The sequence below is a fragment of the Delphinus delphis genome, chromosome 1 (genome assembly GCF_949987515.2).
Source record: "Delphinus delphis chromosome 1, mDelDel1.2, whole genome shotgun sequence".
Taxonomy (NCBI): domain Eukaryota; kingdom Metazoa; phylum Chordata; class Mammalia; order Artiodactyla; family Delphinidae; genus Delphinus; species Delphinus delphis.
Genome location: NC_082683.1, coordinates 80,754,548 through 80,770,652, shown reverse-complemented (window position 1 = coordinate 80,770,652; position 16,105 = coordinate 80,754,548). Strand labels below are relative to the sequence as shown.

Below are 16,105 nucleotides of genomic sequence, written 5' to 3'. Positions count from 1 at the left end.
TATTTTTTTCTTTTGTTGTCTATGCTTTTGGTGTCGTATCCAAGAAAATCCAATGTCATGAAACTTTTCCGTATGTTTTCTTCTGTGAGTTTTATAGTTTTTCAGGTCTCACTGTTAGGTTTTTGATCCGTTTTGAGTTAATTTTTGTGTATGGTGTAACATAGGAGTCCAATTTCAATCTTTTGCATGTGGATATCCAGTTTTATGGGCACCATTTGTTGAAAAGACTTTCCTTTCCTTATGAGTAGTGCTTTTCTGATGCCAGACTTATTCTGGCTGGAGGCCAGACTGCTTCTCTGAGGTTTCCTCACCCTCACAGGTATGTGCTCAAGGGATTGTAAAGTTATTTAACTGTGAACAAAATGAAGACATGATGAACTCAAATCTAGTACTGAATCATGGTGGTTCAGCAGAGCCTAGTGAAAGCAATTGTTCAAATACTGACTATAGAGAGCCTTGCTGGAACCTCAGTTAAGCCAGTTTCATTTGTTGTGAAATGGGGATAATGAGAAGAAGAATCCAAACAATGGCATAAATGCTGGAATATTATTATGGCTAATAGTCATTATTGTGGTTAATGTTTATGAGGAGAGTACTAAGTACTGCTGTGTGTTAAATGTTTTACATGTATTATCTCACTTAATACTCAAAACAGTCTTATGAAGTAGGTGCTATCATTTTCACCACTTTAACCATCCCTGAGCTTCTTTTGTTGTCTATAAAATGAAGAAAATTATATCTACCTTGCAGAACTGTTGTATTAAATGAGAATAGTAAATGTAAGGGGCCTAGCAAAGACTATGTACATAAAGATGCTTAACGGATGGTAGCTCCTTTCCTTCAGTCCAGGAAGTGACTCCAGTAAACACAAACTACATAATATGAGGATTCTGCTTGGTTTCTAACAATCTTGAATTTCCTGATACTGCCCCTTCAAGGTGAATAGTAATGATTATACTGTCAGATAGGAAAGTCTGATACCATTTATTTATGAGACAGGGATATCTTGTAATCACCTACCTGTAAGGCCAAAGCAGAGACTATTTATTATCAGACACTAGGACAACTTCTGCAGTCACTCATCTGGGAAGTGAACAAGCACCAGCAGTCTTGGAAAGAGCTGGCTATGTGTTTTGGTCCAGTGTGTTAGTGATCTTTTAACACTTCATCATTTTGGGTGATAAAGTGCCATTTCCTTAAACCCTTTTTCATTTTATTACCTTTACTCATTTCCTTTATTTATTTTTTAAAATAATGATTACAGTGAAGAGACTGCCTGAGACCAAACTAGAAGAGGCAAGCAGGGCTTATATAAGCCAATATATTAGTATAGTCCTTAGTGGGTGTACTTATTCTGGGTCAGATTTTCTGGATATTATTTGGACATTCATTGGATTTCTCTTCAGCTGTAGCTAATAAATTAACTGACAGTGGGGTCAATTCCTGCTCCTCAGTGGCAGCTGGCCCTCCCTTGGAGCCTCTTTACAATCCCTTCACTTATTGCTAATTGATTTCCTAATTCCCCACAGCAGCTGTTATAAGTAAACCTCTTCCACTCCTCCATCCCCTTAATCTTCTCCCTGCTCTCCATACACTGAGCGGCAGGTGATTGTGCCTCTGTGATCAGTTCTCTTTCCCACTGCCTTTGGGTCCTCCTTCATCTTCTCCTCATCTCCCTGGGGCTCTTATCCCCAAGTCCCCCCCTTATCTTTCAGGACCTGGCTCCTTCATTTACTCCCTCTCTCCTAGCTTCAGTCTCTCCTCTTCTTTTTCCTTCACTCATGAACAAGCTCAAATATTCCTCAACCTATAGAAACCTAACCATATTTCCCTTGAAGTTAATTTATTTCTCCTTTCATTACTGGCAAGTTCTTAACTTTTTCCCTCATTATAAAAGTAACATAGTAGTAGAAAAATTGGGAAGTAGAAATAATGGAACATATTTTGAACACTCATAATCACAGTTCTGGAAGTAATCACCAGTGTTAACATTTGGGTTTCTATCCTTCCAATATTATTTCTATGCACTTATAATATTAATTTATTTCAACATCGAGAGCATTCTGGATATTCTATTTTGTAAGTTGACACTTTTCTTCTGTCAGTAAATATTCTTCTACATGATTTTTAATTATTGCATTAAAATTTCCATTGTATGGATGCATTGTAATTTAGCCATTTTTTTTTTTTAAGATGTTGGGGGTAGGAGTTTATTAATTAATTACTTTTTTTTTTTTTGCTGTGTTGTGTCTTCGTTTCTGTGCGAGGGCTTCTCTAGTTGTGGCAAGTGGGGGCCACTCTTCATCGCAGTGCGCGGGCCTCTCACTATCACGGCCTCTCTTGTTGCGGAACACAGGCTCCAGACGCTCAGGCTCAGTAGTTGTGGCTCACGGGCCCAGCCGCTCCGCGGCATGTGGGATCCTCCCGGACCAGGGCTCGAACACCTGTCCCCTGCATTGGCAGGCGGACTCTCAACCACTGCGCCACCAGGGAAGCCCTGTAATTTAGCCATTTTAAACCACAATCATAGGGTTATTTCCAACTGTTTGCTATAATTAACATTATAGTACAACCTTTGCAAATAAATCTTTTCACATATTCCCGATTATTTCTTTAGTACAAATTTCTGAAGGGAAGTTCCTGAGTGCATATTTTATTGCAAAATATAAACATTTTTGAAAGAGTAGCCTACTATCATCCCTTCAACTTTTAACTCCCATTCACTAAATTCCAAGCAGTGCTGGCCCTTCCACCATCACTGAAGCTGCTCTGTCAGAGGTTAAGGTCAACATCGATTACTAATCACAAGTCTTCCCAGGCTTTATCTGGCCTAATCTCTTTTCAGCAACTGCCACTTTCTGTGCTTTTCTTTTAAACATGTTTTTTCCTACTATTTTATCTGAGTCCTTTGACTTCTCTGGTAATACATTTTCAGACTCTTTCCTGGTTCCTTTTCTTCTGCCTGATCTTTTACTTATTCTCTCCTCTTGCTTGAGATTTTCAACTATTGAGTTCATGCCACTGCCACATAGATCTCACCATAAATTTGACCTGATTTGGGGTCCGCTGGCCTCTCCATCCTCGCATCTCACCGCTCTTCCCTGACAGCTTCCTCTCCCCATCCATATATGCCCCAGTCGTTCTGAACTAATTGCATTTACTATGCCTTTGATCCTGCTGTGCTTAGAAATTCCTTCTCCCCTTCTTCACTTGATGAAGTTCTACTTATCCTTCAAAATTCACCTCCTTTAGGAAGCTCCTTGACAACCCCCCACTTCCACTCTTTTATGCCTCTTTGCCCCTTGGCCTGGCTGACTAGGGTGACCCTTCTCTATACTCTCATGTTTGTGTTTCCTTCCTTGTACTGTGTTATAACTGCCTGTCTCCTCCTTTAAGCTGTGAGCTCCTAGAGGGCAGGAATTTTGACTTTGAGAATTGTATCCCCAGAGCATAGCATGATACTTGTTGTCGAGTAGAGACTTGTAGGAAACATCTTCCATCCCTTAATCAAATCATACTCTGATCTTCCTCTGGGGACCTCTCCACTGCCTTACTCTTGAGCCATAGGTTTGGGTGGGACTGACCTATTCCCTATTGAAGGGGTAGGTCCTTATTGGCCATATTACCCAATTATAGCAAATGACAAGAAAACTTTTTTTTTTTTAGAAGAAAAGCTTTCTTTTAGTTCTGTAACAGCTGCTAGAAGATGTGTTTCTCTTCCCCTACATGTTGTATCATAAAGATTTAAGGTAGAATTGTTTACCCATTTTGCTAGCACGAAGGAGTGCCTGGAGCTGCCTGCAGGCTGTGTGGAAGATGAAGCTGGCATCCTGGAGGACAGAGCAGAGACACAGAGTGAGTCAGCATATGCATGCATGTATGTATTATTATTATTATTTAATTTAACAGTCATGTGTAATGTTTCTTACGTGCCAGGTGCTGTTCTACGTGCTTTATAAATATTAACTCATTTAATCAGCATGTCAATCTTACGAAATAGGTATATTATTATCGTTATTTAACAGTAGAGAAAAACAATATACAGAAAGACTAGATAATTTGCCTGAGTTAACACAACTCATAAGTAGGGATTTGAAGCTGGGCTTAGTCACCAATCTTATGCTGTCCCTCATTGGACACAAGCACCAAAGAAGGGCTTAAAGAGCAGGGCTTTCTCTGAAGTCAAACATCTATTCAGTGTGATATCCTTTCTTCATTGTGTTTGAAATCTACATGACTGTAGGTCCTGCAGTTGGATGCAGAGTGAGGGAGTCACTCAGGCAGGCTTATGCTTTCTTGCCCATAGCTAATTAACACACAGCCTGTGATTTCTGAGCAAGCTTTTTACATCAGAAAATGGTCCCTGCTCAGAAAAAGCTAAGCAAGAGTCTGTCTCTTCATGTGGCTTATTGGATCATGGAATATGAGAGTTGGAAGGAGCCCTTAAAGGTAATCCCCTCTGATCCTCTAAGTTACTGATGGGAAAACTGAGGTCCATTGAGGAACTATGGCTTGCTCAGGATCAAAGAGAAAATTAGAGATGCACCAGGACTGGTGCCTTTCCCAGGTGTGTTATGTGTGCTGTACTCATGGTTTGTAGCCCTTTCCATCTGAGGAGACTTTATAGAACTCAAAATGTAACAGGCCAGACTGAGAGAGTGTAGTGACAAGGTTTGGGTCCTGCACTGTTGGAACTAGAAAGCAAAGGGCAAAGGTCAGCTCAGATACAGCCATAAGCAGGACAGAGGCTCCATTGCCTGCCCTTCCTATCTAGGATCATTCTGAGTGGCACCTCCCAGGAAACCCAGATATCTTGATGCGCATGTCAGGGTCACTTTTTTTTTTTCTTTTTTTTGTGGTACGCGGGCCTCTCACTGTTGTGGCCTCTCCCGTTGCAGAGCACAGGCTCCGGACTCGCAGGCCCAGCGACCACGGCTCACGGGCCCAGCCACTCTGCGGCATGCGGGATCCTCCCAGACCAGGGCACGAACCCGCGTCCCCTGCATCAGCAGGCAGACTCTCAACCACTGCGCCACCAGGGAAGCCCCAGGGTCACTTTTGAGTCTTCACCTTCCTTGACCTCTCAGAACTGTTTGATACCATTATTCATTCCCTTTTCCAAACTGTTTTTCCTCTAAGGCACCATGACCTCTTGATTTTCTTCCTACTCTTCTAGCTGTTCCATCTCTGATACCTTCATGAGTTCTTTCTCCACCTGATTTTAAGGCTGGTGTCCACCCCAGACCCTCTCTTTTTCTCCCTTGCCATACTCTTCCTGGGGATAGATAGCCATCATCTGTCCCCATAGTTTTAATGATTTACATGCTGGTGTTTCTCAACATCATTTCTCCTAACTGTCTGTCTTTCTGTAAATGTCAGACCCGTATATTCAGGTCACCAGCTGGGCAGCTCCACTTGGATAGGAGATAAGATAGGGGCTAAAGAATAAGAGAAAGGATCCAAGAGTGGGAAAAGAAGCCTGGTGGCATCAAAGGAAGGATAGGAACTGATTTATGAAGGATCATATCTAGTACCTCACATATGTTATCTTATTTAATCTTCTCAACAGTACTATTCCCTATTTTACAGATGAGAAAATTGAGGATTAGGGTGTAAAGAACCTTTCCCAAAGGTCACACAGTGAGTGAGGAGCAGAGCTGAGCTTCAAACCCAGTTCTGTGTGACTTCAAAGTTGAAGCTTTTACAGACTGTGCATATCTGTGATCAAGTAGGTATCGTACAGTCAACACCTGCCATTTCCCTAGACCCTTCAGGAGTACCTGGAAAAAGTCTGTGTCCAACAGCTTCTGAACAGAGACACCTAAAGGCCTTCAGCCTCTGGGGAGATATGAGTGACAGACCTAGTGTCCAGATATTCAGACTTGGTAAGCCTTTTTACTTGCAAAGGCCCTGAAAGGGGTGCTAAGGCTCTACAGTTCCTGCTAGAGGGAGTTAGTCTCCCAGGCTTCCCAGAGGAGGCCAACAAAGGCTTTGAGAAGTCTCACCCAGCCCAGCCCTCCCCAGATCTCCCTCAGGCAGCTATGACTCTCCTTGGACTCCTCCTGGCCCCTCCCCAGTCCAGATTAGCCCTGATTACTTTGTCATTTCAGGACCTGCCAGCCAGAGCACATCTATGGGGCAGAGTTATCTCTGGAGGCTCAGGAGTCTGGGGCCCCGGCCCTTTGGTATCTGAGTTTTAGGTGCTTCTTGGCAGTTGTGAGCACCTTGAGATTGGGGAGCACAGGCTCTGGACGCGCAGGCTCAGCGGCCATGGCTCACGGGCCCAGCCGCTCCGCGGCATGTGGGATCTTCCTGGACCGGGGCACGAACCCGTGTCCCCTGCATCAGCAGGCGGTTGGTCCCCATTTTTACTTTGTTTACTTTCAACTTTTTCAGAACCTTGAGCAAGAAAGAGGGGTGCTATTCATAGAGAACTTCTTGGAGCCCCAATATAATCTTTGCAGATACACATACAGACACATATATACACATGATCTTGGGGTCGTTTTAATGTACTCTTTGCATCATAGTTGCTTACTTTTATAAAAAAATACAAATTAATATTTTCCCAGATACTTTATTTCTCTATGGCTTTTGTTTATGGTACGAAAGTTGTAAACATTTATATGGTTAAAATAATCTTTCATCTTTTTTAGAGTCTCCAGGTTTTCAGTCTTTGTTAGGAAGGTCTCCCCTATCTTCAGTTTATAATATAGTCTCCAAAGTTTTCTTGCAATATTTTTTTCACTGTTTTACTTTTATTTTTTTATCTGTCTGGAATTCTTTTTTTTTGTATAATGTATAAGATTAGAATCCCTTTTTACTTCCTCCCACATGGATAATCAGTTGTGCCAGCATCATTTATTAAATAGTCTGTTCTCTTCCTACCAAATTGAACTTCCACGTGTATCATGTGCTAACTTTTTTTTTTCCCCCTCTGCATGGCTTGTGGGATCTTAGTTCCCTGACCAGGGATTGATCCCTGGCCCTCAGCGGTGAAAATGAGGAGTCCTAACCACTGGACTACCAGGAGATTCCCATGTTTACTTTCCATAAATACTGCTATTGATTGTGGATTTTCTTTTTTTTTTTTTTTTTTTTTACTGACCTGTTTTTCAGTTTCTGTTTGACTCTATAATATGTTCTGGTGAGGCAAAACCCTTTAACTTTTCTTCTTTTCACAATTTTCTTAGCTATTTTCAGTCATTTATTCTTCACATGAATTTGAAGATAATTTTATAAAATTCCATTAAATACATTGTTTATATTCTAATTGGAACTAATTCAATGTATATATTAATAATTTGAGGAAACTGAAATTTTTACTTAGTTCTTCTGCTCCAAAAACATAGTATAATTTTCCATTACCCAGATGTCATTTTTATATATTCCAATACGTTTACTTCATTTAAGTCCTGTCTCCTTCTTATTATGTAGATCTCTAAGTGTGTTATAATTTTGGTTGCTTAAATGTAATACTTTCCTTATTTCTTTTGCTACTATTTTCCAATAGAATAAAGTTATGATTTTTTTTTTTTTTTTTTTTTTTCTGTACGTGGACCTCTCACTGTTGTGGCCTCTCCCGTTGCGGAGCACAGGCTCTGGACGCGCAGGCTCAGCGGCCATGGCTCATGGGCCCAGCCGCTCCGCGGGAGAAAGAGAAGGTGAATGGCACGTGGTGCAGAGGACTGGGCTGGGGTTGGGGGGCAGCAGAAGAATAGGGGTGCCAGGCATGGAGGGTGTGGGCGAGAGAATAGTTTAAGCTTGGTTTGAAAGGAGAGAAGGCCATCTGAGGATGATGGACTGGGAGAAAGAGGAGGTATCAAACAGATATACAGCCAGAGGGTTGGGAGCCTGAGCCAGCAAATGGCATATCTGGCAGTGACGAGATGAACAGTGTGTCTGTGGCAGCAGGTGATGGACGTGGGAGAGCAGGATGACTCGATGCAAAGGGTAAGGCATGGCATGGGAGGGTCCTCCCCCTGTACGCTGAACTACTCCAGGACGATGGTGGGAGCAGGGAGACAGAGGAACACAGGCAAGCTGGTGCAGCCAGACAGTGTGAGCCCCAGGGGAGTTATGCTGGTGGGGAGCAATGGTCTTGCACACGGGGGTGTGAGGACACTGGCCCCACCATCTGGCTTCATCTGCTGAGTCAGGCAGATAAACATGTATGAGAGAGCAGAGTCATCACTGAGGATGGCTGCAGGAGGTGCCTGTGACCAGGTCTCAGTGCGGTCCAAGAAGAGAAGAGAGCCTTCTGTGAGGAGGTGAAGGATGAAGGGCATTGATTTGCCATGGAATAAGGAGTCCAGTGGGCACAGAGGAAAGCTTTGCAGGGAAGAGGGGCAGCTGGCATTTGGGAGAAGAGACATAGAAGAGTGTGAGGTTGAGAATGCCAGAGAGAAAAAAGGAGAAAGCTTACATGTTAGACAGTGACTTAAGTCTACAAGATGTAACATCTAGGCATGGGGGGTCCACGCAGATCTCTGGGGTCAGGTTGCCTTGTGGAACACCCAAGCTGTGGCTCCATAGAGACTCGGGCTGGTGCGGGGCTGCTGACAGCGGGCCAACCCACAGATAGGCTCTGGGTGGTCAGAGGCCATACCAGGAATTTCCAAAGACCTAGATGTAGAGCAGTTGCTGTCCAAAAAGAGATCCTTTCCTTCCTTGGAAGCTTCCCTTGCCTAGCTTCTAGGGCTCCCAGGATGAAGTCTGAGCTCAGAAACAGCCATCACTCACCCTGTCAGCTGCTAGAGACAGCCCTGTCTGCCCAACAATGCTGGGAATCCTGCTCTTCTAACATCCATTTTGATTTAAAATCTTTTATGTTTGAGATAAACTTTTCTCTGTTGACAGTGGGCTGGGTTTGACCTATTCAATAGGTGTGGGACTTCTGGCTTATGGTAAATCCTGATTGGAAAACAATATCACACATTTCCTTGTAAATGTATAAATATATGTAGATGTTGGCTGTTCCCCTCCCCACCACCAACACACAGCATAGAAGCAATTTAAAGCAATTTAGACGTGCTCAGCATCTGGCCCTCATAAAAGGCCTTCAGTGAGTCATGATTTTGCACCAACAGAGAGGGCTTGTCTTGCTTGTGGAGAGAATTGTGTTTACCTCCCATCCCCATCCTGCCCGTGAGCCTCTCTATTGCTTTATGATGATCAGTCTGATTTGTGTGCAAAGAGACTGGTGAGATAAGAATTCAGGGAAGGGGAGCAAGAAGAGGAGGAGGATCCAGACAGTTACATATTTAAGGTGAAACTACCAGTTTTAAGAAGTTTACTGTTTTTGCTTTTGAGGAGCAAGCCAAAAAAAAAAAAAAAAAAAAAAAAAAAGCAGGGGAAAGAGCCTCATTTTGTGAGTTAGGGGATGGCCTCTATTCCTAATGTAGGCCACTCAATATCTTAGAGCCTCAGTTTGCTCATCTGACAAGTGGGACCAGTAATGGGTACCCTATCCAGTTGAGAGAGAAAAGGACAGCTCTTGCTTGAGTTGTGGAGTGAGCACCTTAAATATGCCATTTCATTTAATACCCAAGACAATCCCATGAAGGAGTAGGCATTAAACCATTCTTCAACTGAAGGAACTGAGACATGGAAAGGCTAAGTGGTTTGTTCAAGGTCACTCAGCATGTCAGAACTCAAACCCACATCTGTCTGGCTCCAAATCCTGTGTTCTTTTCATTACTTCATGCTGACACTTAAGTCAAAGGACACATCCCAGACTCCCCCTGGGAAGGGGAAAAGCACAAGATTGCTTCCCTGCTCCAAGGCTTGAAGTGTCCCTGTGTCTTTTGTCCTCACAGAAGTTCCAGCCAATCCGAGTTCTATTTCCTCAGGGCCCCGCTGTCTGCTGTGGGAGCAGGTGGGTTGTTAATCTGATAAACGGCTTCCTGCTAAGGTGGGAGGGTGAGCTGAAGATCTGCTGAATTGCCCTCCAGAGTGGCAGGTGGGAGACTCCGGTGCCTTTGCCCATGGAATCGCTCTAGGACTATGATCTGAAAGGATGAGGGCTTTGGGGTTGGTCAGCTCTAGGTAGGAGTCCTGGCTCTGCCTCTTGCTAACAGTATGACCTTAAGTTGTCTGACCTTCAGTTTCCTCATCAGTAAAATGTGGATAAGAGCTCACTGAAGGGGGGATGTTGTTGTGACTATTAAATGAGCTAATGTGGGAAATGTGCCTAGCACCTGTGTTGTACATTGTACACAACCGAGTAAAAGGCAGCTGTTGTCTCCATGAGGGGAGTGAGCAGACCTCCAGGAGAGCTGTTTCTGCATCGAGTAGTTTTTGTGTCCCCTCCCCCAAATCCACAACAAAGTCAATCATTTATTCATTTGTTCAGAAAATGTGTTAAAACACTCACTCTGCCAGTGGCTGGGGCAAACATATACAAGACAGGCAGTGTCCTTGCCCATATGGAGCTCACAGTTGAGCTGGAACCACGTGGCAGAGAAATATCTAGTACAGTCATAGAGGGGGCAGAATCTGGGAATCTAACCCTCACCAGTGGGGTCTGTCAGAGTCAGGCCTTCTCTCCAGGTGTAACAGATTCTTATTATGGAGTGGTGGAGCACACCCCTTCCTTGGTGGAGACAGGAAAGACTGGGCTGCCAGACTGTTGAGAGGAGGGGGTGGGGGGTGTCCAAGGTGGACCTGGGGGAGCTTCCTATCTGGTGTTGGCAAAAACCCACCACCTTTGGCAGAGACAGACTGATGCCAAAAAAAAATAAAAGGTATAATTTATTTGTTATCTGAGACATTTATAGAGTGTTAGGAGTTGCCATATTTGCCAGGGACAGTAAATGTGCCAGGGACAGTAAATGTACCAGGGACCTGTTCCAGCTCCCAGCCCACTGACTCACAGGTCACCTTGATGTTGGGCAGGTCAGTGAGTGCTCTGGGCCTTTCCTGGGAGGCAGTAAGATGGGTGCCTGGGTCCAGGCATGGAACTTGGCAAAAGGGCTCATTGCTAGTCTGCTTGGTCTAAGGTACAGCTGTCCTGGGGATTAGGTAGGGTGTAGGCACACAGTTCACCCCTCTGGGCTTTCCAGGATCTTCCATGATTCAGCCCCTTCCCATCCCATTCTACCCCATTATCCTGCTTGTTCCTCAACAGTCAACACCTACACCAAGCTAGCAACTCATGAGTCTCCAAGCACATAGAAAGTCAGTACCACTTCAGTGATTTGTTTGCAGTTGGATCCCTACTGCTTCGCTTCTTAGCCATAGCTAGATCATCTCTCAAGCCCAGCTCTCATTCTCCCTCCTCCAGAAAGCTTTCCTTAACTTCTTCTACAGCACATGCTGAGCTTTCTCCTCGTGGATCTCCCCATTTTAGTGACTATTCATTAATTATCTCGTTCATTAATTTATTCAATGCATTGGCAAGTCTTGCCCATTCTCTATGAAAAATACTTCCCCAATCCATCTAGTTCTCTCCATCTCTACTGCTCCCACCCTAGTCACCTCTTGCTTGGATTACTAAATACCCTTGTAACTGGTCTCCTTGCTTTTGCTCTGCTTCTCCCCAACCTTTCCATACTCTGTGGAGCATCCAACGATCTTTTGTAAAGGTAAGTTAGCTCCTGTCACTCCCCTGCTTACAATCTTCTAGTAGCTACCCAAACTCCTCACCAGAGCTCACAAGGCTCTGCTAATCTGGCACTTGAGTGCCTTCCCAGCCTTTTCTCATCCTGTCATTCCTCTTGCTCATTCCACTTCAGGCACCTCAGCCTTCTCTCTGTTCCCCCAAAAGGCCAAACCACTACCACTCCCTCAAGATCTTTGCACTTTCTGGGCCTTCTGTCTAGAATGTTCTCAGTTCCTCAATGTCTACCTCCTTCTCATCTCTCAGCATTCTGTTCGACTGTGGTCTCCTTAGTGAGATATTTCCTGACCACCCTATCTAAAGTAGTTCCTGCCCTCCTCAAGTCACACTTTATCTCATTACACTATTTCCTTTATATCATTAACATTTTCTGAACTTACCTGTTTTCTTTATATTGTCTGCTTCTTTCCAGTAGAGAGGAAGATAATACCTGTCTTGTTCACTGCTCTATCCTCAAAGTTTAGAATAATGCTTAACACATACAAAACCAAAAAATATTGTTTAAAAATTTATTATGTGGGTATTAAATATCTTCTTTGTGTAAAGCACTGAAAATCAATAATTACTACCACTGATTAGAGATACAAGTGCCTATCCTTAAAACAGGGTTTCTTAAAGGTGGTCCACAAACTGGTGATCTATCAATGAGTTTGCAAGTGATTTGATGGTTTTAGAGGAAAAACTGATGGAACAATTTTGTTCACATACACTTAACTAATCTAAAATGAAAGGTTAATTAAGATTTCCACAGAAAGTCTATTACTTTCTTTTTTTTAAAATTAATTTATCTATGGCTGTGTTGGGTCTTCGTTTCTGTGCGAGGGCTTTCTCTAGTTGTGGCAAGCGGGGGCCACTCTTCATCGTGGTGCGCGGTCCTCTCACTATTGAGGCCTCTCTTGTGACGGAGCACAGGCTCCAGACGCGCAGACTCAGTAATTGTGGCTCACGGGCCCAGTTGCTCCGTGGCATGTGGGATCTTCCCAGACCAGGGCTTGAACCCATTCCCCTGCATTGGCAGGCAGATTCTCAACCACTGCGCCACCAGGGAAGCCCTATTACTTTCTTAATAATTGTTTCATCATATTCACTGCAAGGACTGCATTAGTCAGTTTATCATAGCTAATTTCAGTTATCAATTATAGATTATTTTAGATAATGTGTTTCATATCAGGGCAGTGTTAAAATTCTTAATTGTAAAAATCTACATTTTTGTTGTTACTGTTGTGTTGCATTAAATTTCTCATGATTCCAAAGTAGTTCATTAAAGAGTAAAATGAATGATGAAGATAATATTATCAATAGTGCAATACAGGATAACTCTGTAAGTATAAATATTAAATACGGCTCTAGTATGAATATACACCATGAATCTGTATGAGCTAGGACAAAATAATTTATAGGAGTGTTGATTTGGCACAGTAGCTGAAAATGGGAAGTTCAAATAAGAAATGTAGTGCTGAATGTTTGAAAAGTGGACTTTATTGTAATGGTCCCTAAGGATATTGTTCCTATAGGACTTTGTCCTGTAGTGGCACAAAGCCATCAAATTCTGACACAATTTTTTTTTTTTTTGGCTACTCCACGTGCCTTGCAGGATCTCAGTTCCCCACCCAGAGACTGAACCTGGGCCATGGCAGTGAAAGCCCGGAATCCTAACTGCTAGGCTGCCAGGGAACTCCCCACAATTTTTAAACAAAGTATGGTTATGTCTCTGGCAAAGCAAATTATATTTTCCAGAGTAAGTATAGGAAACTGATTAATTTTGTCAGTAAAGGTAGGGAGGAGACCAAAACTACAAAAATATTGTTCAAAGTTTTACTTCTTAGAGCAAAATTATATACAAGTCATATTGCTGTGAAGACACCTGAATAACCAGCTTAAGCTGAGCTAATGATAAGTATTGGGCTTGGAGAGAAAGCAGAACAAGCTTTGGGCACAATTATTTTTATCAAGAGATCCTTCTGAAAGTAAGTAAAGAAAACAGTTAGATGTGGAACCTGACTTATGGCTCAAGTCAGTCCTCACTGATCTGACTATATAGACACTGGTGAAAAGTTGAAAACAATTTTTATCCTTCTCACTGTTTTGGGATAATTATTAATTTGAAAAGTATTATGTTTTGTTTATAATTTTAAAAATTGAAGTGGGTTTTCAACTAAATGTGGTAGACTGAACACATGTGTTTACTTTCCATTACTTCCTCAAAATTGTTAGTAAATGGATTTTTAAAAAAGCATAAGTGGACTTCTGCTTTAATCTATGATGGAGTAATAGGGGCCACATTTACCCTACCACTGGAAACAATTAGAAACTGTACAAAATGTATGAAACACCTGTTTTCTGATGTTGGACTAGAGGTAGTACAGGACTGTGATCCCTAAGGGAAGAGAGGCAAATGAGGTGAGTTCTATCATCACTTAGGCTTTTACCTGGAAGTACATTTTGGATCAAGTAAAGTATGCATATTATAAACCCCAGAGCAACCACACGCACACACAAAAAAACAAAAAACCCAAAGACAAAAACCCAGAGAGCTATAGCTAATAAATCAGTATTGGAGATCAATTGGAGTACTAAAAATACTCAGTACAAAATTAGACAAGCAAAAAGAGAAAAATGACAGGACAAAATATGAAGATGGTAGACTTAAGCCCAACCATATTAATAATTGTTATCAAATATAAAGGTTCTAAACACCCCAATTATAAGGCAGAGATAGACCAACTGGATTAAAAAGCAAAACCCAACTATGCACTTTCTAGAGGGAATCTAAATATAAATACACAGGTAGATGAAAAGTAAAAGGATGGAAAAGTAATACCATGCAAACACCAATCATAAAAAAGCTAGCATGGGCTTCCCTGGTGGCGCAGTGGTTGGGAGTCTGCCTGCCGGTGCAGGGGACATGGGTTTGAGTCCTGGTCTGGGAGGATCCCACATGCCATGGAGCAACTAAGCCCGTGAGCCACAACTACTGAGCCTGTGCTTCTGGAGCCTGTGCTCCGGAACGGGAGAGGCCGTGATAGTGAGAGGCCCGCGCAGCGCGATGAAGAGTGGCCCCCACTCACCGCAACTGGAGAAAGCCCTCGCACAGAAACGAAGACCCAACACAGCAAAAATAAACAAATAAATAAGCTAGCATGACTACATTAATATCAAAGGGTGTCTTAGAACAAGAAATTTCATATGGGATAAAGAAGGTCATTTCATAGTAGTTGAGAGTACAATTCATCAGGAGGACATAAACATTCTAAATGTGTGTACATCCAATAACAGAGCTTCAAAATACATGGCAACAAAAATTAATAAAGAAATTAACAAACCCACTATTACTGTTAGAGATTTCAACATTCCTTCTTCAGTAACTAACAGGACAAACAGACAATATCAGTAGGGATATGGAAGATATTAATAATACTATCAACAAACATGACCTAATTGACATTTATAGAACACTCTAGCCAACAATAGCATTAGGCCATATTATGAGTCATAGAACAAGTCTCAATAAATGTAAAACAATTAAAATCATACAGAGTATGTTTTCTAATAAGAATGAAATTAAATTAAAAATCAGTAACAGATATTTGGTAAAAACAGTGCACCTTTAAATAACGTAATGGTCAAATTAGAAATCATAAAGGAAACTTTAAAATATTTTGAAGAAAGTGTTCAGAATTCATGGGATACAGCTAAGGCAGTGCTCAGAAGATAATTAATAGCTTAGAAAAGAAGAAAGTTCTCCACAGTGATTGAGGCTTTTACCTTAAGAAGCTAGGAGAAGAGGAGCAATTTGAGTCCAAAGGAAGTAGAAGGAAGGAAAAAATAAAGATCAGAAAACAGAAAAATAGAGGGCTTCCCTCATGGCGCAGTGGTTAAGAATCCGCCTGCCAATGCAGGGGACACGGGTTTGAGCCCTGGTCTGGGAAGATCCCACATGCCGTGGAGCAACTAAGCCCACGCGCCACAACAACTGAGCCTGCGCTCTGGAGTCTGTGAGCCACAACTACTGAGCCCATGTGCTGCAACTACTGAAGTCCACGCTCCTGGAGCCTGTGCTCTGCAACAAGAGAAGCCACTGCAGTGAGAAGCCTGCACACTGCAATGCTCGCTTCAACTAGAGAAAGCCCGTGCGCAGCAATGAAGACCCAAGGCAGCCAAAAATTAAAAAAAAAAAAAAAGAAAAATAGAGAAAATCAATGAAATGAAAGATTTAGGTTTTTTAAATCAATAAAGTTGACAACATCTAAATAGATCAAGGAAAAAAAGACATAAATTATCAGTATCTGGGAAAAGATAAAACACTACTAAAATCCTACATTAATTAAGGGGATAATAAAAAGATATTATGAATAACTGCAAATACATTTGAAAACTTAGATGAAATGGAAAAATTCCTTGCAAGACACAATTTTCCAATAGTGACTCAAGAAGAAACATTTCTGAATATCCATATGTCAATAAAAGTGATTAAAGTCATATTAA

At 42.2% G+C, this 16,105-nt stretch overlaps 1 long non-coding RNA gene across 1 annotated transcript in view; it reads left to right on the top strand.

The window, feature by feature from the left end:
- LOC138414206 (uncharacterized) overlaps positions 1-16,105 on the top strand; it is a 70,303-nt gene that overhangs the window by 3,039 nt on the left and 51,159 nt on the right. The window contains exon 2 of the long non-coding RNA XR_011246658.1: positions 3,776-3,855. This is a non-coding gene — a long non-coding RNA (uncharacterized lncRNA). The remainder of the gene's footprint in view (positions 1-3,775; positions 3,856-16,105) is intronic.